This window comes from Bos indicus x Bos taurus, chromosome 14 (assembly GCF_003369695.1).
Source record: "Bos indicus x Bos taurus breed Angus x Brahman F1 hybrid chromosome 14, Bos_hybrid_MaternalHap_v2.0, whole genome shotgun sequence".
Lineage (NCBI taxonomy): Eukaryota > Metazoa > Chordata > Mammalia > Artiodactyla > Bovidae > Bos > Bos indicus x Bos taurus.
In genome coordinates, this window is record NC_040089.1 from 13,506,029 (window position 1) to 13,531,380 (window position 25,352).

Genomic DNA, 25,352 nt, shown 5'->3' on the forward strand with positions numbered 1-25,352 from the left:
CATGTGAAGAGTTGACTCACTGGAAAAGACCCTGATGCTGGGAGCGATTGGGGGCAGGAGGAGAAGGGGACGACAGAGGATGAGATGGCTGGATGGCATCACCAACTCAATGGACATGAGTTTGGGCAGGCTCCAGGAGTTGGTGATAGACAGGGAAGCCTGGCGAGCTGCGGTCCATGGGGTCGCAAAGAGTTGGACACAACTGAGCAACTGAACTGAACTAAGATACCTGAGAAGCCCCAAGAGTAACTTCATCATGGTCTAAATATACATTTATAAGTAAAGGCAGAAAATCAATGAGCAGGGTAACAGAAGTGACAGACCCTGTGCACTGTGCTGTGCGAGTGAGTGAGCACCACCATCTGACTTTTCCTGGCCCCTGAAATCCATGGTTATTTGTGAGGGCTACACCTCAAAATGAACTCCAATGGACAAGCATGCAGAAATGGAAAAGCCATACTGGCTTTGTTCCTGGCCCTTGAACCCATGCAACACAGTTCTGGCATTTGCTGTCCCTCCACCTGGAACAGCTTTCCCCCAGGGAGCCATGTGACCCACTCCCTGACTACATCCATTTCTGTGATCAAATGTGGATCCTGAGGCCCTTCCAGCACCTTATCCAAAACAACGTCCTCCCGACCGGCAAGCTCTCTCCCCAGTCCTGCTGCATCTGTCCTTTGTGGCATTTAGCACTACATGACACTTCAAATGTCACTGAATTCCTTTACTGTTGCTGTTAAGTCACTGTCACAATCAACTCTTCTGACCCTCAGACTGTAGCCCACTGGGCTCCCCTCCTCCAGGGGATCTTCCCAACCCAGGGACGGAACCTGTGTGTCTTACATCTCCTGCACTGGCAGGCGGGTTCTTCACCACTAGCACCACCTGGGAACCCATCGAAGTTTGAATCCACTAATTTTAAACTGCTCATCCTATGGTGACCTCATGCTACACTAGGACTGAGTGAGCACCACGGTTCCCATTCAAAAGATAGAGAAGCTCTGGTTCAGAGAAGTTAAAGGGCTTGCCCAAGGTCATGCAGCCATTTAGTTGTTGGGGAGACAGGTGGCTGAGGTTAGAACACAAAAATCTGGATTTGAATCTAGCGAATGTTTTCATTAGGCGCAAAATAGGAAACTGATTCCCTGCACATCACCACCAGCTGCCACAACACCCTCGTGATCACAGAAGACAGTGATCATCTACCAGTGGTTCTCCTTCCGCTGGACCAGGGCGGGCCTTCCAGTCAGCCTCCGTCAGGCAATAGATGCTCAAAGAGATTAACCTGCCTCCCCGCCTTCTATCATACTGCCTCTTTTGTTTTCTCCTGGCCACCTGGCCACAAGATGGAGACGACACATGGCTTAAGTTCTAGAAAGGGTCTTTAGGGATGACTTACTGAAAAGTTTACCAGTTGCTTGGCACTATTTCACAATATGTACAAGTATATTACTGTCATTGTGACATATTGTGCTGGGATGAATTGTGTATTTTATACACATACACACACAGAGTCATAAAATAGGATTATAAATTATGTGTAAGAACAGGAGTATATGCCTTAAAATATTTATTTCATTGCCATTACAGACGCAGCTCATATTTATACTTTATAGAAACTAGAAAGAATGAATCTAATCTTTGATACTAGAGGATTACATGTTTCAGAAGGTCCTAAATCTTTTGTGCCTGCAGTATCAGATTGAGGAAACTGGTCTTGATAATGCATGTGTTTTATTTGTTTTGCACAGGTCAAGACCAGAGAACTGTCTTCCTTTTAAGAAGTACATCCATGGAATTTGATTTATACCCAAGCAATAATTGTGATGCATGATTATTTTACAAATAGGTGGTCCTGGTAGAATTTCTTTATACCTGATTTCTCAGTAACTACCTGGGGTTCTAATTAAAATTCGCTCTTGGTATATGTAATAGCATCTGATAATGTTATCCTTACCTCATTATGTAATAATTACATCTGTGGCTTTTGGTTTTGTTTTTAATTAGCTTCCACAATTCTCTCACAAATGACGTGGGGCAACCAACACAGTTCACTTTCTATGATATAAAAACGCATAAAGGACATAAAAAGCATCCAGAGTTAATTAGGACACCATGAGGAAAATGTCAATGGCTTGAGATGGATAGACTGGGTTGTATTTTATGCATTCTGCTCTCTTGTACATCAGTTCCTATGACAGGGCTGTGCCCATGGCAGAGGAAACCTCGTGGATATTTTCAAAGGCAGACACCCGCTTCAAGTGGTGCCTCTGCATGCTGCTGACTTCATGGCCTTTAGTTTTGTTTCATTTACTTCACATCAGAGCCTTGCACCACACTCGCTGTGGAAGTCTGGAAAGCCTGGAGGGGTTGGCACATGATGATAGGCAGTATCAGAGAAAGAACCAGAGGAATAGGAAGTGGGGCTTAACCCAGGCCCCGTGGCCCATTTGAGGGGGAGTAAGGAGGATGGAGGGCTGCCGTCACGTCTAAACTCATCTCACCCCTTGGACTGGGTCTGTGCAAGAGAAAGATTTAAAGTCACTTGCTTCAGATTTAAAATGTCACATCACTTTATATGAAAAAGCTGGGGAGGCCAAATGACATCTGGGCTACAGCAATTTTATATTCAAAATAAAAATTCAGCAGGCATCTGTTGAGAACATGAGGCTCTGTGCCAGGGGACTGTTCTTGAGCGGAACATAATAATGCCTTAGTTGTGGATAATAACTATCTTGTTTCCTAACTAATTTGCTAATTCAGTTTTACCTCCTGGGCTTGAGACCTGTCACATCCCTGTTTAAGAACCTTCAGTGGCTCTTTTCTACTATCTAGGAGATCAATGCTAAGTGCCTAGACTGGCATCAAAGACTTCCAGAGAGGTCCCCCAAATATACATCTTGCTGGGCTCTCTAGTGTTCCTCCTAAAGAACATTCCATTCCAATCTTTCTGGTGCCAAAAGTCAAGCTTTATACATTTCTACTTCTGTGCCTTTCTCTCTCTCCCCTCTGCTCTCCACATCCTACCCACACAAACATGAAGCCTTAGCATTCACTTCATACTCTTATTTCTTCTATATAAGCCTGACAGATCCTGGTCTTTGCACTGCAAGCCCCATGTGTCACTATCTTGAGTGTACAAAGACTCTGTGACTTCATACATGAAAGACCTACTTAGGAGCAATGGAGAGCTGAGGGCTAAATTGTGGTTTTCTGAGTCAGAAAACCATCACCCCACTCTCCACGTCCATACCTGGCTGCCTGTGTTCATGTGTAAGAAACATATAGGCCCACGTGCTGCAGTCTCACTCACCGTGATGACCCAGTTAGATATTCCGAGACAGTTTACACAGCAAACAGTTCTGAGTACTGGTCAAGTGAGGAACCTCAGTGAGAAGTTTATATGAACCATCTCACAGGGACACTCACAGCACCTTGTGAGGTTAGGGTTAGGTAGGTTGGGGTTATGTATATCCTCAAGAAGGTAGGTAATTCAGGCTCAGTGAGGTTAAATGACTCGTCAGAGGTCACATAGCTAGAATGGAACCTGGCAGGGCACATGTATTATTTCACATCCCTAGCAATTACTGGTAAGGGATCCCCTCACCTAGTCACTGAAGACTGTTCCTACAAGGTCACGGCTCTGGGAAAGTCTCCCAAAAGCTTGCATGGCTCCAGTTCGGCAGTGTCCTGCCAAAAGTCAGAGATTCAGAACAATTAGGAAGTTTGTGCATTCTCATTCACAGGTTGGACTATATGGCTTCAAGTCAAATTTACTGGAAGGATGATGACCAACAGATTGTCTCGTTCAGAATACCACTCTTTTCCTTACATTCTGTCTTCCCAAGGAAGGGAAGGCTTAAGGACAACTGCAAGCATGATGTCCTTGCAGGCTTCACACATCTATCAGACTGAATGGCCATCTTCATCCTCATTTGCAGAGCTCTCTGTCACTTAGAAGAACAGCATTAACATTAAGTCATGTGATTCTCACAAAGACATTGTCAGAAAGGAGAGAACAGTGGTGTTAACGATTTTCAGTGTTCCCAATCATAGGTAAGGAAACAGAAGCTTTGAATGACGGAAATTATCCATGAGCTTGTAGACAAAAAGAAAAGGTATAGACAGAGTTCTCTTTCTTCATCAGATTAGCAGTTACATGATATTCATTTTGTTCTCATTCATTGAGCTGTGTATTCTGCTTTGTGCAATTTTACATATGTAGCACACTTGCAACAAAGAAAGGTTAAAGATGGGTATAAAAGGACATAATTAATTTAACTGAATCTCAAGACCATACATATTTCACACACACATTTCAAAATATACATATTTCAGATACACACACATACTGTTCATTGTCATCTTTGTCAAAGCTGTGTAGTATTCCATTTTATAGATTAACAGTAGTTTACTTCACAGTATCTTCCTGATTGAATTCGCTGCTAGTCTTTGGTGCTAACTTTACATACTACAAAACAATCCAAGTACACGTTCATATGTGCATATGCGTGGGTAAAATACCTTATTTAAAATATTAGTCCTTCAAGAGGACCCTGGGGTCTGGCCCCTCTCCTTCAGACCAGGTCTTACAAACGGGGTGGAAAGCTCCTCCTCCCTTCTATAAAAATACTTTCTGTACTGATAGCGGTCTGTGTTCTCTTTCCTCTTGTGATCCCAGGGAGGCCAGAAAGCAAAGGCATGCATCCTCTCTTCCACACTGTGTCTCGATTTCTGAAGAATAAATGATGAGGGAATTCTTGCAGTTCAAAAAATAAAAATAAAATATTAGTCCTTGACCAAGCATTTGTATTAAATTTGATAGTTACTGTCAAATTGCCCTCCAAAAATCTGTATCTGTTCTTGATAAAAATTCTTATTTCTTCACACCTCACCAATATGATGATAATCAAACTGACAAACCAATCCAACCTGGACAAACTCCTCATTGGTGTTGTAATGTTCATTTCTTTACTTATACATGATGCTGAGCATTTTTCCATATGCTAATAAGCCAATTTTATTTTTTTTTAATCAATCAGCTTACTCATGTTTCTTTTGACCAAATGATCTCTTACTAATTTGTAATAGCTCATTATGCAGGAGACCTGGGTTCGATCCTTAGGTCGGGAAGATCCCCTGGAGAAGGGAAAAGCTACCCACTCCAGTATTCTGGCCTAGAAAATTCTATGGACTGTATAGTCCATGGGGTTTCAAAGAGTTGGACATGATTGAGCAACTTTCACTCTCACTTTATCTGTTGAGAAAAACAGTCCTTTAAGTGTCATTCATTACACTTTTTCTCCTGGACGGAAATGTTATAATTTTATGTAGCCAATTTTTTCAGTCTTTTCTCTTAGAAAGAAAAGTGAAAGTGAAGTAGCTCAGTCGTGTCCGACTCTTTGCAACCCTGTGGACTGTAGCCCACCAGGCTCCCAGAATCCCACCATGGGATTCTCCAGGCAAGAATACTAGAGTGGGTTGCCATTTCCTTCTCCAGTGGATCTTCTAGACTCAGGGATCAAACTTAGGTCTCCTGCACTGCAGGCAGACACTTTAACCTCTCAGCCACCGGGGGGTTTTACAACTTGTTTGGGAGGAAACTCTCCATTCCAAGATTGCTTAAGGACATATTTTCTCTAATGCTGCATTCTTAAGGGGATTTGCCTAATAAGATTTTCCTGTCTCTGGGCAACTGAATGTTGTCAACAATATTCAGGTATGGTCCTAACCAGATGAATTTCATACCTAAAGGGTTCTTTAATCTGACCTTCTACAAAGACGATCAAAAGATATAACTGAACACGACTATTGCCACTATATAATATGGTAAATAGGGTTTACTGAACCATGGACTAAATTTTTATATTGTACAACAGACTACAGATACTGTTTGGTGGGTTTCTGCTACCCAACCATCATTCCTCATCACAAAGGAAATGAAAATAGTTAGCCAGACATAGTCTAAGCTCTCATCTAATTCCTCTTCCTTTTGCCTTTTCTGTTATTTTTTAAGTTGAGATATAATTGACAAACAACATTGTGTAAGTTTAAGATACACAACATGTTGATCTGAAACATTTACTTATGCAATGTGATTATCACACTAATCATATTAGCTAATACCTCCAACATGTCACAAATTATCAATTCTTAAATTCTTTAAATTAAATGTCACACCTCCCAGCTGATCTAGTCTGAAATGCTTCTTCATGTGTTGAGATCTCTATTACTTCTGTGGAGTTGGCAGGTTGAGTCTCAGTTTCTACTGTGCAAAAGGGTCAAAGTTCACTCAACATACAGAGGCCTTACCTCAAGTATTCCAAGGAAACTTGCTTCCTTCAGCAGAATATGAAACATCTGTGCAGCTAGTAGGTGATTATCCCAAGATGTTTCCATTTGCTGTCACTCCTTCACTGCCTTGCCCTCTGCTGTCTCTGGTTTGGGGAAGAGAAAAAACAGGCTCTAGCAGTTGTAAGACCAGCCACTGCTGTTAGAGCCTATACACAAACTACTACCTCACTACTTCTTACACTACTTACAGAAGAGAAAACAGAGGCCCTCAGAGTGATTTGCCCACCATGCAAGGCCAGAGAGACATACAGGTAGGAACTAAATCTAGGTCAAACTGCAGATTGACCTCTTAAGTATCACACAAGATATCCATGTGAGAAATTAACAGGTATCACAGGACCTCAATGGAGAGGCAAAGAAAGAATACCTTTGCCTGAAGAGATCCACAAAAAAGCAGACCTTTGGGAAGAGTCTCAGTAATACCAGGTGCCCCCTCTCCCCAGGTTTAGCACAACAATAGTCCTTTACAAAGAATATCCTACACCCGCTCATTGGAACAAACAGGGCTCCCAGGGACTCCCCTTTCCCTTGCTGGCTTGTTCTCTGATAGTTGCAGATGGCGGCATGGCTGGCTGACTTTTTGTCTAGACAGAACCGACTCCCCACAGCTCACATAATCCCTCAGATGCTGCCAGGCCACCTCCACCTCCTCTCTTCCCTCCTCCTCACTATTCAGTATTCTCCGGGCTGCTGCCATCCTGTGGAAAGGAACACATCAAAGCCAGATGGAGTCATTCTTTCTGGGCGCTCGTGTCCTTTCTCTCTTCTCCTTTTCCTGGAACATTAATATTAATAGCTTGTTTCTTTGCAGCTGCTTTCTTCTCCAACCTCAAGGGACCAGAACCTTTTCTTGGACTTTGTGACAGACGGAGGAGGCCTCATTTGAAGGCGGGGAGAGACGCACTGGGGGAGCACAGGCGCGGATGCTGTCTCTGATGTAATCCCGGGCCGCCCAGTGCAAGCATGTGACGTTGCTCCACTGCCAGCCCAGTCCAGCCAAATATTCTGTGTAATATGTGTCCCTTCAGAGGAGGAGAAAGAGATCTGCAAACAATCTAGCCAAAGGCCCGTGAAATCATCCCTGATCAATAATCAGTGGTTCTGCCGCCAGACTGCACTAGTATCTCATCTCATATAATCACCATAATTCTACCAGCTTAATATTGGTATCCTCCTTTAATAGACAGGGAAACTCAGGCTCAGAGAGAGGCAGCCAATTGCCTACATGTCACACAGCTTGGGAGGTTGAAAGTTAAAACTCAAATCTCCTTCTAACTAATTTCCCATACATTTCTTTTTGTCTGTTTTCTGAGAGTTCAGCCTGCTGCTTTTGTGCTCGGTGGACCCCATAACATCAGCACTTGAGAGCTGACACGGTAAGACCAGACTTTGTGGGTCTGACTTCTCCCCTCTCATGCCCACTCCAGTCAAATCTGACATGGTCTCTGAGGTTCATGGAAGCTCTGGAATGGAGACTCGTGAAGCCAGAAGGTATTGGCCAGATCTGTGCTCACCGGCCCTCAGAGAATGGTCGATTCCCTCACTGCGCTTTCCCATGGTGGGCTGGAGGGCAGCCGCACATCCAGAATAACAAAAAGGAGATGTTCCAGGCTGACTGGGGTGAATCCCAAAACATCAGCGGCCGTCTTGGCAAGGGGAAAGCTGACAGCGCTCCAACTTCAAGCTCATGGACACAAGATACGAAAGTGACAAAAGACACCACACCTCTGTAGTTTTAACTTTCAATGCATTCTCAGGACATTCAAAGTCTAAAATGGTCAAAATATCTGGAAATTTCATGATTTACAAGGCTTTGTGTGATATGGCTTTGGCGGGCTTTTACAGTCTCACCGTGAACAACTCTTTCTGACTCTCAGCTCTGATCAAGGCAGCCTCCTTTTGATTCCTCAAATACAACAGATTCCTCCCTGACTGATGGCTTTCCAGGCTCAGGGCTGCTCCCCCTGCCATTTATTTGAGTGAGTGAAAGTCACTCAGTCGTGTTCGACTCTTTGCAACCCCATGGCCTATATAGTCCATGGAATTCTCCAGGTCAGAACACTGGAGTGGGTTGCCATTCCCCTTCTCCAGGGGATCTTCCCAACCCAGAGATCGAACCCAGGTCTCCTGCATTGCAGGTGATTCTTTACCAGCTGAGCCACAAGGGAAGCCCAAGAATACTGGACTTATCTCTACTAGTCTTTTGGGTTGGGAACAGCAACCCACTCCAGTATTCTGGCCTGGAGAATTCCATGGACTGTATGGGGTCTCAGAGAGTTAGATACAACTGAGCAACTTTCACTTTCACTACTTATCTTTTGAGCTTCTTTGTTCTGCCATGTCAGATTAGGTGAGTTCATCAGACTGGGCAGCCACGGGGCACTGATTTACATAGGCCGTTCAAACATCAACAGTGCATTTTCCTATGAAGAGCCAGATAGTAAATATTTTCAGCTCTATGGGTCGTATAGTTTCTGGTGCATCTACTCAATCCTGCTGCTGTAGTGTGAAAGCCAGTACAGATAATACATAAACGAACAGGTGTAGCTGTGGGTTCCAAAACAACCTTTTTCACCAAAACAGGTGGCAGGCTGGATTTGACCTGTGGGCCATAGTTTGCTGACCTTTCCTCTAGGACATCACTGAAATATAGAACTTTGGAAGCAGTTAACTCAGGTTTACACAGTAAACTAACAAAACACACAAACCAATCTTAATTTCAGAAATGTTAATCATACGTTGAGTATAAACTGAAGCAAATATTTCTTGCTGGGCTGAGCCCACCTGTGATGCATATTTTTTAAGAGATGCAAGCTAAGACAGGGCACAGCCAAATAAATTAATCAATTTTTTTAGAAAGGGGGGGACCTTCCAAGTAGTGTAGTGGCTAAGACCCCTTGCTCTCAATACAGGAGACCTGGATTTAGACCCTGGTCAGGGAATTGAACCCCACATGCCACAACTAAGAGTTGAAATGTCACAACAAAGATCATACAAGACCCAGCTAAGACAGGGTGCTGCCCAATAAATAAATACATGTTAAAAAAAGATGCATATTATCAGCAGTCAGCTGAGATCTGGACTCCTAATTCATGGAGTGAAATGGGAGCAAATTATTTTCATATACACATATTGGATCATTTAACATGTTTCACAAGATGCTGTCTCGGGAAATTGCAAAAGAAAACTTAAGCGAGAATAAGAACTATGGAAATGTAGAAAACATTTTGCTTAAAGTATGCAAGACTATCAATTCTGCTTGTCAGTGGAAGTGAATTAATGGATGGAACTATTTTGGTATACAATTTTAATTAATCTAGCATAAGTTTCTCGGAAGTCTGGCTACAGGCAAGCCACAGGTTCCATGGCTGTGCCCTCTGTTTGTTCCACCCACCTCTCTCAGGCAAGCCAAATTACAGGCTCTGCTGCTATCAGTTTTATTTTTGGATACACAGACCTCCCACCAGCTTCCAGTGTCTGCTGGAGCCTAGCAAGAGGCAGACAGAGGAAGTTTTCTTCATGCTTCAGCCATTACTGGGACACTTACTATGGGTCAGGGGACACAGGTGAATGAAACACTGAGTCTACCGATCAGGATCTCCCTGATCAGGTAAGTAGGCAGGTAACACTCACACATGGAATGCAATTCAAAGGAATCAAAATGACGCGCAGCACTGAAGAATGCAGCCACATACGAGGACCACCTACGCCGTGTAGCGCTGAACCGTGTGCATCCTTGTAGTCAGCTTGCAGCCGGAGCCTCGGGCTGTCTGGACACAGGCAGAGGTTACATAGGGGCATTGTTGTTGTTGTTACTGTTGAGTCACTAAGCCGTGTCTGATTCTTTTGCTATCCTGTGGACTGTAGTCCCGCCAGGCTCCTCTGTCCAAGGGACTTCCCAGGCAAAATACTGGAGTGGGTTGCTATTTTCTTCTCCAGGGGATCTTCCGCACCCAGAGACCAAACTCAAACCTGCATCGCCTTCTTGGCAGGCAGATTCTTTACCACTGAGCAATGGGGGAAGCCAATACTGGGGCACTGGAAGACATCAAGGGCTAAGAGTAAGGGTGCTGTTGGAGAACACGGGTGACCAGAGCAAAAGAAAAACGTGTTTAGATTTTGCATGAGGTCAGGTTCCCCCAGACTCTCCCACAAATGCCCATTAGATCAGTTGGTTAATTGAGTTATAACTCTTCACTGGCCCATGGGTTATAGATGGGGCGGCACTGCCAGGAACAGAATGCTTTCCTTTAATTCTTGCCTCTTTTCTACCTCCCTCACTAATTAGCGTGATTTCCAACCACCCTACCTCCCACCACCAAATATCTCACTCAGTTATAGCAAGATAATTGCTGAGAGTCCCTAGCAGTGTCATATGGGGGCCCCATAGATGTAGCAAGAACTAAAAGGAGAAAGCCATTAGGTTGTGTGAGATGCTTAGAAGCATTCTGTAACCTTCCCAGCTATGGTACAAGAAGAAATGGTGCACCCAGAATGCAGATGTTAGGACTGGGTCACCAGCCTAAACAAAGATGGAAGACAGACTTGTACTCCTCCGACCTGGTGGATCTGTCACTCTGCAAAAGCTGCTAGCGACAGATCTGAGATCATCTCACAAAGCACATTGATAAATCCATGCCTGTCTACCACATTAATATGTATTCTCACTCACATACATATCCTGAAAAGATCTTTAGTAAAATGGACATGGAACAATGGACTGGTTCCAAATTGGGAAAGGAGTATGTCAAGGCTGTATATTGTCACCCTGCTTATTTACTTCAATGCAGAATACATCATGTAAAATGCTGGGCTGGATGAAGCACACGCTGGAATCAAGATTGCTGGGAGAAATATCAATAACCTCAGACATGAAGATGACACCACCCTTATGGCAGAAAGTGAAGAGGACCTAAAGAGCCTCTTGATGAAAGTGAAAGAGGAGAGTTAAAAAGCTGGCTAAAAACACAACATTCAGAAAAACTCAGATCATGGCATCTGGTCCCATCACTTCATGGCAAATAGATGGGGAAACAATGGAAACAGTGGCAGATTTCATTTTCTTGGGCTCCAAAATCACTGCAGATGTTAACTGCAGCCATTAAATTAAAAGATGCTTGCTCCTTGGAAGAAAAGCTATGACCAACCTAGAGAGCAAATTAAAAAGCAGAGACATTACTTTACCAGCAAAAGTCCGCCTAGTCAAGCTATGATTTTTCCAGTAGTCTTGTATGGATGTGAGAGTTGGACCATAAAGAAAGCTGAGTGCCAAAGAATTGATGCTTTTGAACTGTGGTGTTGGACAAGACTCTTGAGAGTCCCTTGGACTGCATGGAGATCCAACCAGTCAATCCTAAAGGAAATCAATCCTGAATATTCATTGGAAGGACTGATGATGAAGCTGAAGCTCTAATACTTTGACTGCCTGATACGAGGAGCTGATTCACTAGAAAAGACCCTGATGATTGGAAAGATTGAAGGCAGGAGGAGAAGGGGATGACAGAGGATGAAGTGGTTGGATGGCATCTCTGATGCGATGGATGTGAGTTTGAGCAAGCTCTGGGAGTTGGTGATGCACAGGGAGGCCTGCAGTGCTGCAGTTCATGGGGTTGCAAAGAGTGGGACATGACTGAGCAACCGAACTGAATTGAACTACTAAAATGGAATGATTTTTTCCTAAGTCAGTTTCTTCCTACCTCCAATAAATACGTTTGTAAGCATACCAAATGATTAGCTTGTGTGGGGCAACTATACTTTTGAGTCCCTCTGATACATTTTCTCAGTGCTTATCTTATACTTCTTTTTCATAGAACTTTTCAAAATTTCAATTAGTTAATGTTTTGCTAACTCTTTTCTTTATTGTCTCTCTCCTGACTGTGTACCACATGAGGACAGGGAACCCGTTGGTTGTATTGTTTAGCTTCCTTCAACATTCATCTGCTAAGGGGTTTTCCTGATGACTCAGTGGTAAAGAATCCACCTGTTCAGTGCAGGAGATATGGGTGCGACCCCTGGTCCAGAAAGACCCCACATGCTGTGGAGCAACTAAGCTCGTGTGCCACAACTATCGAGCCTGTGCTCTAGAGCCCACGTGCGGCAACTGCTGAAACCGTGTTCCACGACTACTGAACCTGCGCGCCCTAGACCCCACGCTCTGCACAAGAGAAGTCATCTCAGTGAGAAGTACGCGCACCGCAACTAAGAGTAGCCCTCACCAGCCACAACTAGAGACAAGCCCAAACAGTAAAAAAGACTCAGCACAGCCAAAAAAAAAAAAAATCCATCTGCCGAATGAACAAAGGGATGAAGTGGACACTCCATGGACTTATTTATCACACCTTTCATGGGAAAGCCTCCATTTGGACTGATAGTCTCTGGCTGTAGACACAAACCTGTCAGTATCAGATGCTCCATCTAGAAAGCCCCTCCCTGACATGGGGTGGAACCATCCCCACCAATCCTTGTGGTGGGAAAACAGGATGAGAGGACAGAAGGAAAGAGCTGGTTGGGAGGGAAGACACTTGTCCACTTTGCAATCCAGTTATTAATATTCTGTGGAAAAGAAGAAACCTGTTTAATATTCTATGGCAAATAGGAAACCCAGCACAATAACAAACAACTTTCTGCTGGACATTTCAAGTAATCCAGACACTAATTCTTCTGTTTGAAAACCTGTTTGAGTCCTGGAGTCAGAGAACCAAGGCTGAGGTACAGTTTGCAACGCCAACATATTTCTGAGATCACTCCAGGAGACCTAATGGGAAAATTCAAATGAGGCCACCTGCTTTATTACATGTCGAAAGGAGCGTCTCCCCTCTTCCCCGGGTGCAATTTATTCTCCTAACCTTACAGCACGGGAAATGGAATTTTTCAATGGATCTTTTTTCCTTCAAAAGTCATCATCTTTACCAAGCCACCAAGCTTTTCATTGAAAATGGATTTAGATAATTTGGAGTTTGGTGTGTCAGATTTCTATTATTATTTTTTTTTCTTTTCAATTTTCTTTTTCTGTTCAGGAAGAGACCCATTCTGCTGTAGTCACGCCCCACTGAACAGAGTCAAACCTGGATATAATTATTTCCTCTGAGGTGAAAGCAGCCTAATATGGAAGAAGCTACTGAAATTGAAATCTCAGAAAACCACCAACCCAAGGCAGGGATATTTTTATAATGATGCATTCTCCCAAGAGGCAGGTTATTAAAATGTCAATTCTATGTGTGTGTGTATGTGTATATGTATATATATATATATATATATACATACACACACATATATATTCACATACATATGTTCACACATATATGCTTATGTGCATATAAATACATATATAGTTTTATATATATACATATACGTATATAGTCTTCAGGAGGCAGATACACAGTGATTAGTATAGACAGCAGAATCACTTACATCTAATTACAATGGAAACAGAAGTCATCTTTATAAACTGTCATATATTTAATTAAGAAAACTTAGCATTTGGATGCATGGCTACCAGTTGGTAATGAGGTGAAGAAGAGCAAGTTTCAAGAAAACTGGGATAAGTTCTAAATGTACACTCTGCACCACACTCAAATAACCAAAACAGACCCTCTAACTGGAGCAGCCATGTACTAAGTTAAAACTCAGGCTCCATCAGGTTTCTCTTCTTGTTATAGAACCACTGGAAGGACTTCCCTCATGGTACAGTGGATAAGGATACTCCTGCCAAAGCAGGAGACATGGGTTCGATCCCTGGGCCGGGAAGATTCCAGATGCCTTAGAGCAACTAAGCCCACACGCCACAACCACTGAGCCCGAGTTCTAGAGCCCGCGCGCTGCGACTGCTGAGTCCACACGTCAGTACAACTGAAGCCTGCGCCCCTAGAGCCTGTGGTCCGCAACGAGAGAATCCACTGCAATGAGAAGGCCACGCACCACAATTAGATTCTAGCCCCTACTCGCCGCAACTAGAGAAAGCCTGCAGGCAGCAAAAAGACCCAACACAACCAAGAATAATTTAAAAATTAATTGAAAAAAAAATCACTGGGAGCACATCCAGCCACACACCCCGGCTTTAAGAGTTTTCTGTTCTTTAGAAGCGAGCACAGCGGTGTCGTGTGGGCGTGCTGCCCCCTGCTTCCTCTCTAGACACTAAGAGAGACCACTAAGATGCTTAAGGCCTGAATGTGAAGCTCATACAGAAGCTTGATGCTCCACGTGTCTCTCACCAGACAGGATTTCCAGCAAACAACAGTCTGCTCCTGCTACCAGCCTGGCTTGGCTGGTCCCTAGGTGTTTCTGTTGCATGTTTATCTTTTTTGGTTTGTTTGTTTGAGCCCTGATTTGACTTTTACAGAAAATCCACCAAGACAGTTATTTTAGTCCATTCAGACAGCTATAACAGAATTCCACAGACTGGGTGGGTTAGAAACAACAGAAATTTGTCACAGTTCCAGAGGTTGAGAAGTCCAAGATCAAGTGGCCAGCAGATCTGGTGGGAGCCTTCTTACCACAACCTCACATGGCAGAAGGGATGAGAGATGTCTCTGGGTTTCCTCTAATAAAGGCACTATCCCTACTCATGAGGGCCCTACCTCCATCTCCAAAAATCATCATACTATGGATAAGGTTTCAACATATGCATTAAGCAGGGATACAAACATGCCATCCATAGCTGCTGTTGTTATTTAGTTGCTGAGTCTTGTCTGACTGTTTGTGACCCCATGGACTGTAGCCCACCAGGCTCCTCTGTCCATGGGATTTCCCAGGTGAGAATACCGGAGTGGGTTGTCATTTCCTCCTTCAGGGGATCTTCCCAGGGATTGAACCTCCGTCTCCAGCATTGGCAGGCAGGTTCTTTACCACTGAGCCACCTGGGAAATTCGGGGACTCTGAAACTTGTACTTTGTGCTCTGTGTTGCAAAATTTCTTGGCTTAGAGAATGCTAGAGATCGCCAAAGTGAGTGAAATAAGTCAGACAGAGGGGAACTACTGTATGACATTCCTTATATGTGGAATCTTAAGAAAAATATGATACAAATGAACTTACTTACAAAACAGAAAGAGACTCACAGACTTAGAGAATGAGCTTATGGCTGCTAGGGGGAAGGTAGACAGGGGGAAAAGCTAGTTAGGGACATGCACACGCTGCTATATTTAAAATGGATAACCAATGAGGACCTACTGTATAGCACATAGAGCTCTGTTCTGTGTTATGTGGCAGCCTGGATGGGAGGGAAGTTAGGGAGAGAATGGATACATGTGTATGTATGGCTGAGTCCCTCATCACAACATGGTTAATCGGCTATAGTGGTGGTGGTTTAGTGGCTAAGTTGAATCCAACTCTTTGCAACCCCGTGGACTGTAGCCTGCCAGGCTCTTCTGTCCACGGGATTTCCCAGGCAACACTACTGGAGTAGGTTGCCATTTCCTTCTCCAGGGGATCTTCCCAGCCAAGGAATCGAACCTGCATCTCCTGTATTGGCAGGCGGTTTCTTTGCCACTGAGCCACCAGGGAAGCCTTTTATATACAAGTCTCTATAAAAAATCCTGGTGGAAGGATGGGGTGGAGAAGGTGGCCTGTTACAAACAAACAAGAATCATATCTCATCTGTCTTAAGAACCTAAACCCAGCACTGTACCTAGAGCCAACTAACTGTCTGCATGTTCTGCTTCCCCCTGACCTATTATGCTCTGACTTCTGTGCTTTTGTATAAGCTATTCCTTAGACATTGAGCTCTCATTATTCTCTGCCTGTTTTCACCTGATTATGCCTGATTCATCTTTCAGACATGCAATTATAGGTGACCTCCTCCAGGAAGCCCTCATTGGAAATCCCTATACACACATCACCATATTGTCCTTAAGCACCTTTGTCACGGAGCCCTCCATCCTAGAATTTAACACTTGAGTTCAATCTCCTATCATCTCCCACTAGATTGAACATTCCATGAGGATACAAATCCTGTCTTATCCAATAACAAATAACCACAGTACTTCCTTGTTATCATCTGCTCAAAGAAATACCATTGAAGGAATGAATCAACTAATGACTTTAAAAATGAGTAGATGAAACCTCAACTTCTTCTATATTGTTTTGAGATGGTTTACTCCAGTGTTTCAATGCCTTAGGTGCCTTACAAGAGAGGAAGGAATCTATGTCCTTTATTCATCCTCGTGTTTAATTCAGAGTCATCACCCAATTCATCTTCAAATATCCTTCTCTCTGGCCAAAATTTGAATTTATCATTTTTCATTTTATTTCTAAGTTGTTAAAGCTCCCCTTGTTGAGTAGAAGACATTTTCAGAGCTCTCCACTCTAAAGCCTATACATTCCTTACATGCCCATACCACCCCCCCGACACACATACATACATGTGCATACATATTTAAGGACTTTATTTTCTACATTTAAAATGCAAGATGCGGCCATGACTGCTTCTAGAGAGCCTACTGCTTCTGACACTCTGATTTCACAATCCTATAGCTGCTTCATTACCATCTCTTCGACAGTGCTTTTTTTCCCTCCCTTAAATTCCGGAACCTCTGACCAGCTTAACTGTTTCTAAGCAATCTTAAGGAGGATTAATCTTGTCTGGAAGAAGGTGATATGTTAGGTCATTACTCCCTCCTTGGATGTGAAGAAAACTTTTCTTGTCATCATCAAGACTGGCTGAAATTCCACCATTCACTGATTCAGTTTTATGACAGGAATGTGCCAAGTGCTATGCCAGATGTTTTCCCAGAGGCAGGTCCATGGGCGCTAAGGAACCTCTTCTCTTCCTCTCACAGGCCACTTGCTTGCCAGTGATGTAATCTCTGAATAAAACGGGATGTAACCTGCTCTCTGCTTAGGGAATTTGTTTTATACTTTGATTCATTCTTTCTTGGGGCAAGTTTCCTGTGACCCTTAAACTAAACCATCCACCCCTGCAATCTGTCCCCACATCATCCAGTATAACCCTCCTCACACCTGTCGTAACTACCTGCTTATTGTTTATCTTTCCCAACAGAGAATAGGCTTCACTGGGAGCAAGGTTTGTGACTCTTACCTAACCTCTGCTTCCCAGTACTGGGAAAATTATTCAAATGCTTTGTTAACAGGCACGTAATAAATAATTTGTTCAGTATATGAAAGAAAACTTTCTGGTCTGGTTGAGACTGAACTGGGAGTTAAATTCCACAGTCAACACTGGATTATTCAATTCTCAGGCTAAGCGCGTGCTTAGGCAAAATAGTCGGAGAAGGCAATGGCACCCCACTCCAGTACTCTTGCCTGGAAAATCCCATGGACGGAGGAGCCTGGTAGGCTGTGGTCCATGGGGTCGCGAAGAGTCGGACACGACTGAGCGACTTCCCTTTCACTTTTCACTTTCATGCATTGGAGAAGGAAATGGCAACCCACTCCAGTGTTCTTGCCTGGAGAATCCCAGGGACGGGGGAGCCTGGTGCGCTGCCGTCTATGGGGTCGCACAGAGTCGGACACGACTGAAGTGCCTTAGCAGTAGCAGCAGCAGGCAAAATAGTGGGGGTTGGGGAGAGAAGACAGTTAAAAGCATAGAACTCCTTTGACAAACTTATTCAGAGATTTGAAATCAAACTATTCGATAAGTAGCTATTTTAACATTAGCATCCATAAGCATTTTGTTACTTCTAAAAAAGTAAAATCCATAACCATTTTCTTTCTAGAGTAAGAAGGCCATCATTACATTTGTTGTTGTTTAGTCATGAAGTCATGCCTGACTCTTTTGCAACCCCATAGACTGTGGCCCACCGAGCTCCTCTGTCTATGGGATTTCCCAGCAAGAACACTGAGTGGGCTGCCATTTTCTCCTCCAGGGGATCTTTCCCATCCGGGGATGGAACCCGTGTGTCCTGCATTGGCAGGCAGACCCTTTACCTTTGAGCCACCAGGGAAGCCCCATCATTACATTTATTAAAATTAAATATTGTTCTTCTTCAGTTGCTAAGTCATATCTGATTCTTTGCGACCCCATGGACTATAGCACACCGGGCCTCCCTGTCCCTCACCATCTCCTTGAGTTCATCCAAGTTCATGTTCATTAAATAGGTGATGCCATCCAACCATCTCATCCTTGGCTGCCCTCTTCTCCTTTTGTATTTCCCAGCATCAGGGTCTTTTCAAATGAGGCAGCTCTTCACATCAGGTGGCCAAAGTATTGGAGCTGAATGAATGGTCTCTAAAGTCTTGGTTAAATTTATAACTCAAAGGTCTTAAATTATCCTTATCTAATCTTCTATTTATACTCTTGTTACAACTTCCCAACTAAACAACTTTCCAGTAACAGGCTAAATGTTTGAAGTGAAAAAGAGAAACCAACAGTTCTGTGCCTGATGAACATATGGAGAAAGGAGGAAACTGGATCTGGACTTGGCTAGCTCTGGCCAAGTACTGAGGCTGTTGGAGTGTTGGGTAAGTCATTACTGAGAAAATGTTCCAGTAAACCTCATCTGTTATTTCATATGTGTAAACCTGAGTGCATTTAGCAGTTCCCACCTTTCAAATGTGTTCAATTTCAAAAGCACATTTCTTTGTCAGATTTTCTTAAGAATTTGAAGTCTTTTTCCCATAGAAACAATATTGTGTTTGTAAGTTTTCCAGGCTAGCTCACCAAAACCCATTTATTTCATAATTTAACTGAAATACATGTTCAACGACAAAAGTAGAAAACAATGCTGTAAAGGCATTGATTTTTTTTTTTAATGCCACAAACCATGTCTAAACATGGAGGGTAGAGCAAAAATACATTTAAAAGTCATGATAAGTTTTCAGGCCTTAGATATTTGGCAAAACTAATACAATTATGTAAAGTTTAAAAATAAAATAAAAATTTAAAAAAAGGATACAAAATTTAAAATAAAGAAAATTAATAGGACCTCAGTTTTATGTTGCCAATTAGTATCTGTAAAAGCAGCATGGAAATCACATCTACCTGCTTCCTAACATCCAGTCTCTCTTTCTTCCTTTAGAAAGGAAAGTAACACTCAATCTGTAGCTGAATACAGAGCCAACCAGAGTAAAAAGCATATTTCACAGCCACCTGTGCTCCTAGGTATGACCATATGATTAATTCCACCAGAAGAGTGTACCTGGAAGTGATGCTGTAACTTCTGAGTTACGTTCTTAAAGTCCCTAACCTTCCTCAACTGACTGGAACACAGAGATACTGGAGAGTCATCCTAGACAGTACAATTGGAGGTGGTACCCTGGGAAATGATGAAGCACAGGACAGGCTTCTTAGACAATCTTATGGAGCAAGGCCTCTGCATCAGTTCTGAACCATCTACTTACGGATTGCTATGTTAGTTCTAACTTGTTTAATCACAAAAAGATTCAAAATAAACGAGTTAGAAAATTGTCTCTCTCTATATAGAAATTTGTCTCTTTAGAAGATTGGGGCCTACCAGGTGGTGCTAGTGGTAAAGAACCCGCTGCCAATGCAGGAGACATAAGAGATGCAGGTTCGATCTCTGGGTCGGGAAGATCCCCTGGAGAAGGGCATGGCAACCCACTCCAGTATTCTTGCCTGGAGAATCTCACGGACAGAGGAGCCTGGCAGATTACAGTCCATAGAGTTGCAAAGAGCCGGACACAACTGAAGTGACTAAATATACACATAAAGATTATATATATATATATATATATATATATAAAATCTATACATACATATATATATTATATAGCCGTAACCAGTGTAAACAAATGATGATGATATAGTGAAGAATCCTAGGGGGTTCTGAAGGAAATAACTCTAGAATTACCAGAATGTGGCTAGTACAAAAAAATTTTGCTCAAAACTCAAAATTTTTCTCTTTGAAAAAAAAAAATATTTTTTAACTTCAGGAATATATGCCAAGATATGTCATGGAGATATTTTCTCTGGATCATATCCTATGGGCTAAACCAAAATTTTGATTATAACTTTCCTCTTTCCTTCCTTCTTATTTCTTTCTTCTTCCTTTTTTCCTCTCTTCCTTTCCTTCATTATTTGAACCTGAAGATATAGGCTGAATGTATAGCTGTAAAGCTTCATAAGGCACAGTATTCTTCAAGGAAGTTACAGATGCATAGGAGAGACAGAAAAAGAAAGCACTAATAGCCATGCTCTGTGAAAAATGCTATAATGCAGTTATTTCCAAAACTCTGGGGGAGCCAGAAAAAAAAAATGCCTTTTGGAAGTTATTGGAACCTTTGGTTGAAAAACTGAGAAAAGAGGTTTTTTAAGAGTCACAGTTATAGAGTATGGGTTTCCTTTTGAGTTGATGAAAATGTTCTAGAATTGATTGTGGTAATGGCTGCCCAACTCTGGGGATATATGAACAGCCATTGAATTGTACAGAGGATGAGATGCTTGGATGGTATTATTGACTCAATGGACATGAGTCTGAGCAAGCTCCAGGAGACAGTAAGGAACAGAGAAGTCTGGCATGCTGCAGTCCATGGGGTTGTGAAGAGCTGGACATGACTGAGCAACTGAACAATTGAACTGTACACTTTAAATGAGTGAATTGTATGGTATGTAAATTCTATCTCAAAAAACTGTCACCAAAAAAAAAAAAAAATATTACTGGGAAAAGATTCAAAGCTTCATTGGAAAGAATTTTTGTTAGCTTGCCTTTTCCAAAATGACTGGATACATTGAACATATATTCATCTCTACATATATGTGAGTGAGTGAGTGAGTGCTTTCTCAGTCGTGTCTGACTCTTTGTGACCCCATGAACTGTACCCACCAGGCTCCTCTATCTATAGAATTCTCCAGGCAAGAATACTGGAGTGGGTTTCCATTTGCTTCTCCACAATACATACATGATTATGTCAAAATAAAGTTAATATGATTTTTATTGTAGATCCAAATTTGCTCGATGACAAGTCAGAGACTCAGGCACCTTTCATAGAGATTCTGATTCAGAATATTACATTTAACATATTTAATAGAAAACATAGGACAGAGCGCAAGGATGGTTCCAGTTCTTCACCCTTTCTTGACTCTTTGCCATGGAGTATCAGTGGGCACTAAAGAATCAAAGCTTGAAAAGTCCTTAGCGTTATTCTTGTACTTTTGACACTGTCATGAGGAAAATGTGTCCTCTCTAAATTGCTGACCCAGGAGAAGGATGAGAGACTTGTGAACCAGCTGGGATCAGCTCAGAATAGATGACTCCCAGGCGACAGCAGACTCTCATGTCAGCCCAGCTGAGACAGGAGACCAGATACCCTATAAGCCAAGTTCAGTGTAGACCGGCTGACCCCCACCCAACTGACAGAAAACAGGTAAGCTCAATAAGTTCCACTGGTAAGGTGGTTGTTACACAACAAAATTATGGCCATAGTACTGATATGAGGTCAAAGAGCATTACGATCAGGCGAGGCGAGGACAATTTTCTTGTCCTTATTACCACCCTCTTTTTCCTCTTAAATGCCAAAAACTGCTCCTGACATTCCAAGTATAACCTTGTCACTCCTGGGACGCTCACTGCTTAAAGTGCTACATGTACAATTGCTTTAAACTCTGAGGCTGGAGGAACAGAGGTAAATCAAAATCTTCCTGTTGTAGACAGAGAAACTTTTTTTTTTTCTAATTTTATTTTATTTTTAAACTTTACATAATTGTATTAGTTTTGCCAAATACCGAAATGAATCTGCCACAGGTATACATGTGTTCCCCATCCTGAACCCTCCTCCGTCCTCCCTCCCCATACCATCGCTCTGGGTCGTCCCAGTGCACTAGCCCCAAGCATCCAGTATCGTGCATCGAACCTGGACTGGCAACTCGTTTCTTACATGATATTTTACATGTTTCAATGCCATTCTCCCAAATCTTCCCACCCTCTCCCTCTCCCACAGAGTCCATAAGACTGTTCTATACGTCAGTGTCTCTTTTGCTGTCTCGTACACCGGGTTATTGTTACCATCTTTCTAAATTCCATATATATGCGTTAGTATACTGTATTTATGTTTTTCCTTCTGGCTTACTTCACTCTGTATAATAGGCTCCGGTTTCATCCACCTCATTAGAACTGATTCAAAAGTATTCTTTTTAACGGCTGAGTAATACTCCATTGTGTATATGTACCACTGCTTTCTTATCCATTCATCTGCTGATGGACATCTAGGTTGCTTCCATGTCCTGGCTATTATAAACAGTGCTGCGATGAACATTGGGGTACACGTGTCTCTTTCCCTTCTGGTTTCCTCACTGTGTATGCCCAGCAGTGGGATTGCTGGATCATAAGGCAGTTCTAGTTCCAGTTTTTTAAGGAATCTCCACACTGGTCTCCATAGTGGCTGTACTAGTTTGCATTCCCACCAACAGTGTAAGAGGGTTCCCTTTTCTCCACACCCTCTCCAGCATTTATTATTTGTAGAGTTTTGGATCACAGCCATTCTGACTGGTGTGAAATGGTACCTCATAGTGGTTTTGATTTGCATTTCTCTGATAATGAGTGATGTTGAGCATCTTTTCATGTGTTTGTTAGCCATCTGTATGTCTTCTTTGGAGAAATGTCTATTTAGTTCTTTGGCCCATTTTTTGATTGGGTCATTTATTTTTCTGGAGTTGAGCTGTAGGAGTTGCTTGTATATTTTTGAGATTAGTTGTTTGTCCGTTGCTTCATTTGCTATTATTTTCTCCCATTCTGAAGGCTGCCTTTTCACCTTGCTAATAGTTTCCTTTGATGTGCAGAAGCTTTTAAGGTTAATTAGGTCCCATTTGTTTATTTTTGCTTTTATTTCCAATATTCTGGGAGGTGGGTCATAGAGGATCCTGCTGTGATGTATGTCGGAGAGTGTTTTGCCTATGTTCTCCTCTAGGAGTTTTATAGTTTCTGGTCTTACGTTTAGATCTTTAATCCATTTTGAGTTTATTTTTGTGTGTGGTGTTAGAAAGTGGTCTAGTTTCATTCTTTTACAAGTGGTTGACCAGTTTTCCCAGCACCACTTGTTAAAGAGATTAGACAGAGAAACTTTAAGTCATTCTCTCTCATTATCAAGCTGTTATCCTTGGCTTTTTGCTGCTAGTCAACATCCACATTTCAAAGCCTCGACTCCTGTGTGCCATAGAGCAAAATCAATAGCATTGATCCCAGGAAACAATAGAGGCCTTTGCACACAAACTCATTTTTCTTTCTAAAACCCATGCTTCGTTTTCAAGTTCATGTGACTTATTCACTCAACATGAAACATGTGCTTAAGATGAAATAGAGGGAGGTAGTTGCTGTACCATGTTTTAAATTTTCCCTTATGTGTGATTTTATCTGTGCCCCCAATCCAGGGTTTTTTTTCCCATAAGTACTGACATGGGCTTTTAATAGTTAGTACTGCTCTTCAGGTTCTCCCAGGACTAAGAGAAGTTAGGATTTATCTTTTGCAATAATCACAGAATTGCAAATATTTGATTCGATTTTTGTAATTGTCTGTTATTAGATTGCATGTGAATTCTCAGTGTTAGCTTCCCAGTGTTTGTCACAATGTCAAACACATGCTCAGTAGATGCTTGTTATGTGTCTGAAGTCAAATAAAAATCTTTATAGACAGAATTTCTATTTTAGACTCAGGATTAGATATTCTCTAAGAGGTCCTAAAATTCAGATGATGAATGACAGCTTCCAATATTACATACATACGTGTGTATGAAGGGAAAGTCAGTCAGTTGTGTCCGACTCTTTGCAACCCCATGGACTGTAGTCTGCCAGTCTCCTCTGTCCATGGGTTTCTCCAGGCAAGAATACTGGAGAGAGTAGCCTTTCCCTTCTCCAGGGGTTCTTTCCAACCCAGGGATCAAACCCAGGTCTCCCGCATTGCAGGTGGATATTTCACTGCCTGAGCCACCAGAGAAGCCCAAGAATACTGAAGTGGGTAGCCCATCCCTTCTCCAGGGGGTCTTCCTGACCCAGGAACTGAACCGGGGTCTCCTGCCTTACACGTGGATTCTTTATCAGCTGAGCTACCAGGGAAGTCCATACGTGTGTAAATATAATCAAACCAGCGTAGAGAAGTTTTCTTCTTTAAACTGTGAGCTTTAGAATCAGATAAACTTACATTTGAATCCTGATTCTGTTATTTTCTCTTTGTCTTTTTGGCAAATTAGTTTACCTGTCTATGCTTCCAATTCCCCATCTGTAAAATGGAGATAATAAAGATTTCACAGAATTATTGTAAATTAAAATCACCTATGTAAAACATAGCATATTCCACATGCACAGCAATGCAATAAATGGGAATAAACTGAATGACTTTTAAAAACCTAGATTATTTTTGTTAATCTTTTTAAAAAATAGAAAAAACATATCAATTTTAAAAGAAGGGTGTGTCACTTCATAGATACTATTCCATTAGGCTTTAGAATCTTACTTTTGATGAATTAATCACTCTGATCATATAACTATGGAACAGCGTATGTGTGGCTGAATTAGAAGCTCAACAGGAGCCATAGAGACTGGGTTACTAGTGGAGAGTGAACTAATTCCCCAAAGTGCCCATGGGGAACAGAGGATTTGTAAGCGGTGTCCGGCCTTCTAGTGCTAGGTCCACTTTACTCAAGGTGTTCTTTGCTGTCAATGAACATTTTGTAAGCCATGGGGCTAGAGAATTAAGTACAAACACCTAACCACACTGCGATGGAGCAACATCCTCTAAACCTAAATATATTTCCCCAACTAAACTCAAAACCTTGGTGGCCTCATACGACTAAGGTCCAGGCGTTAATAATTTCTGAATCCCTGGAATAAAATTAGTACCTGGCCGGTAGCCTGAGCTAACTAAATATTTTTTAACTGTTCATGCAATCAATGAATATCTTTTACAATAGTCATGCTGGCAAATAGTGTCCTTTTAAGGTCAACGATAATAGCCTTAAACATTGAAGAAAGCAGCTCATTACTGCTTTCTCACTACATGCTGCTCTGCCTCTCTGTGCAATCCAGATGGAACTGAGACACCCCCAGACTGGGCCATGTCAAATGATATCTGAAATGACAGGGTTCACCCCACTCAC

At 42.3% G+C, this 25,352-nt stretch overlaps 1 long non-coding RNA gene across 2 annotated transcripts in view; it reads right to left on the reverse strand.

Annotated features, from left to right (window-relative positions):
* Positions 1–513: 513 nt before the first annotated feature.
* Positions 514–25,352, reverse strand: part of LOC113904107 — a 95,330-nt gene continuing 70,491 nt past the window's right edge. Inside the window, exons 1-3 of one of the 2 annotated variants that reach the window (XR_003514410.1) lie at positions 7,024–8,388; positions 6,313–6,437; positions 514–4,759 (exon numbers count right to left, since the gene is read on the reverse strand). This is a non-coding gene — a long non-coding RNA (uncharacterized LOC113904107). Of the gene's footprint in view, positions 4,760–6,312; positions 6,438–7,023; positions 8,389–25,352 lie in introns of those variants that run through there. The other variant, XR_003514411.1, reaches the window with a different exon arrangement.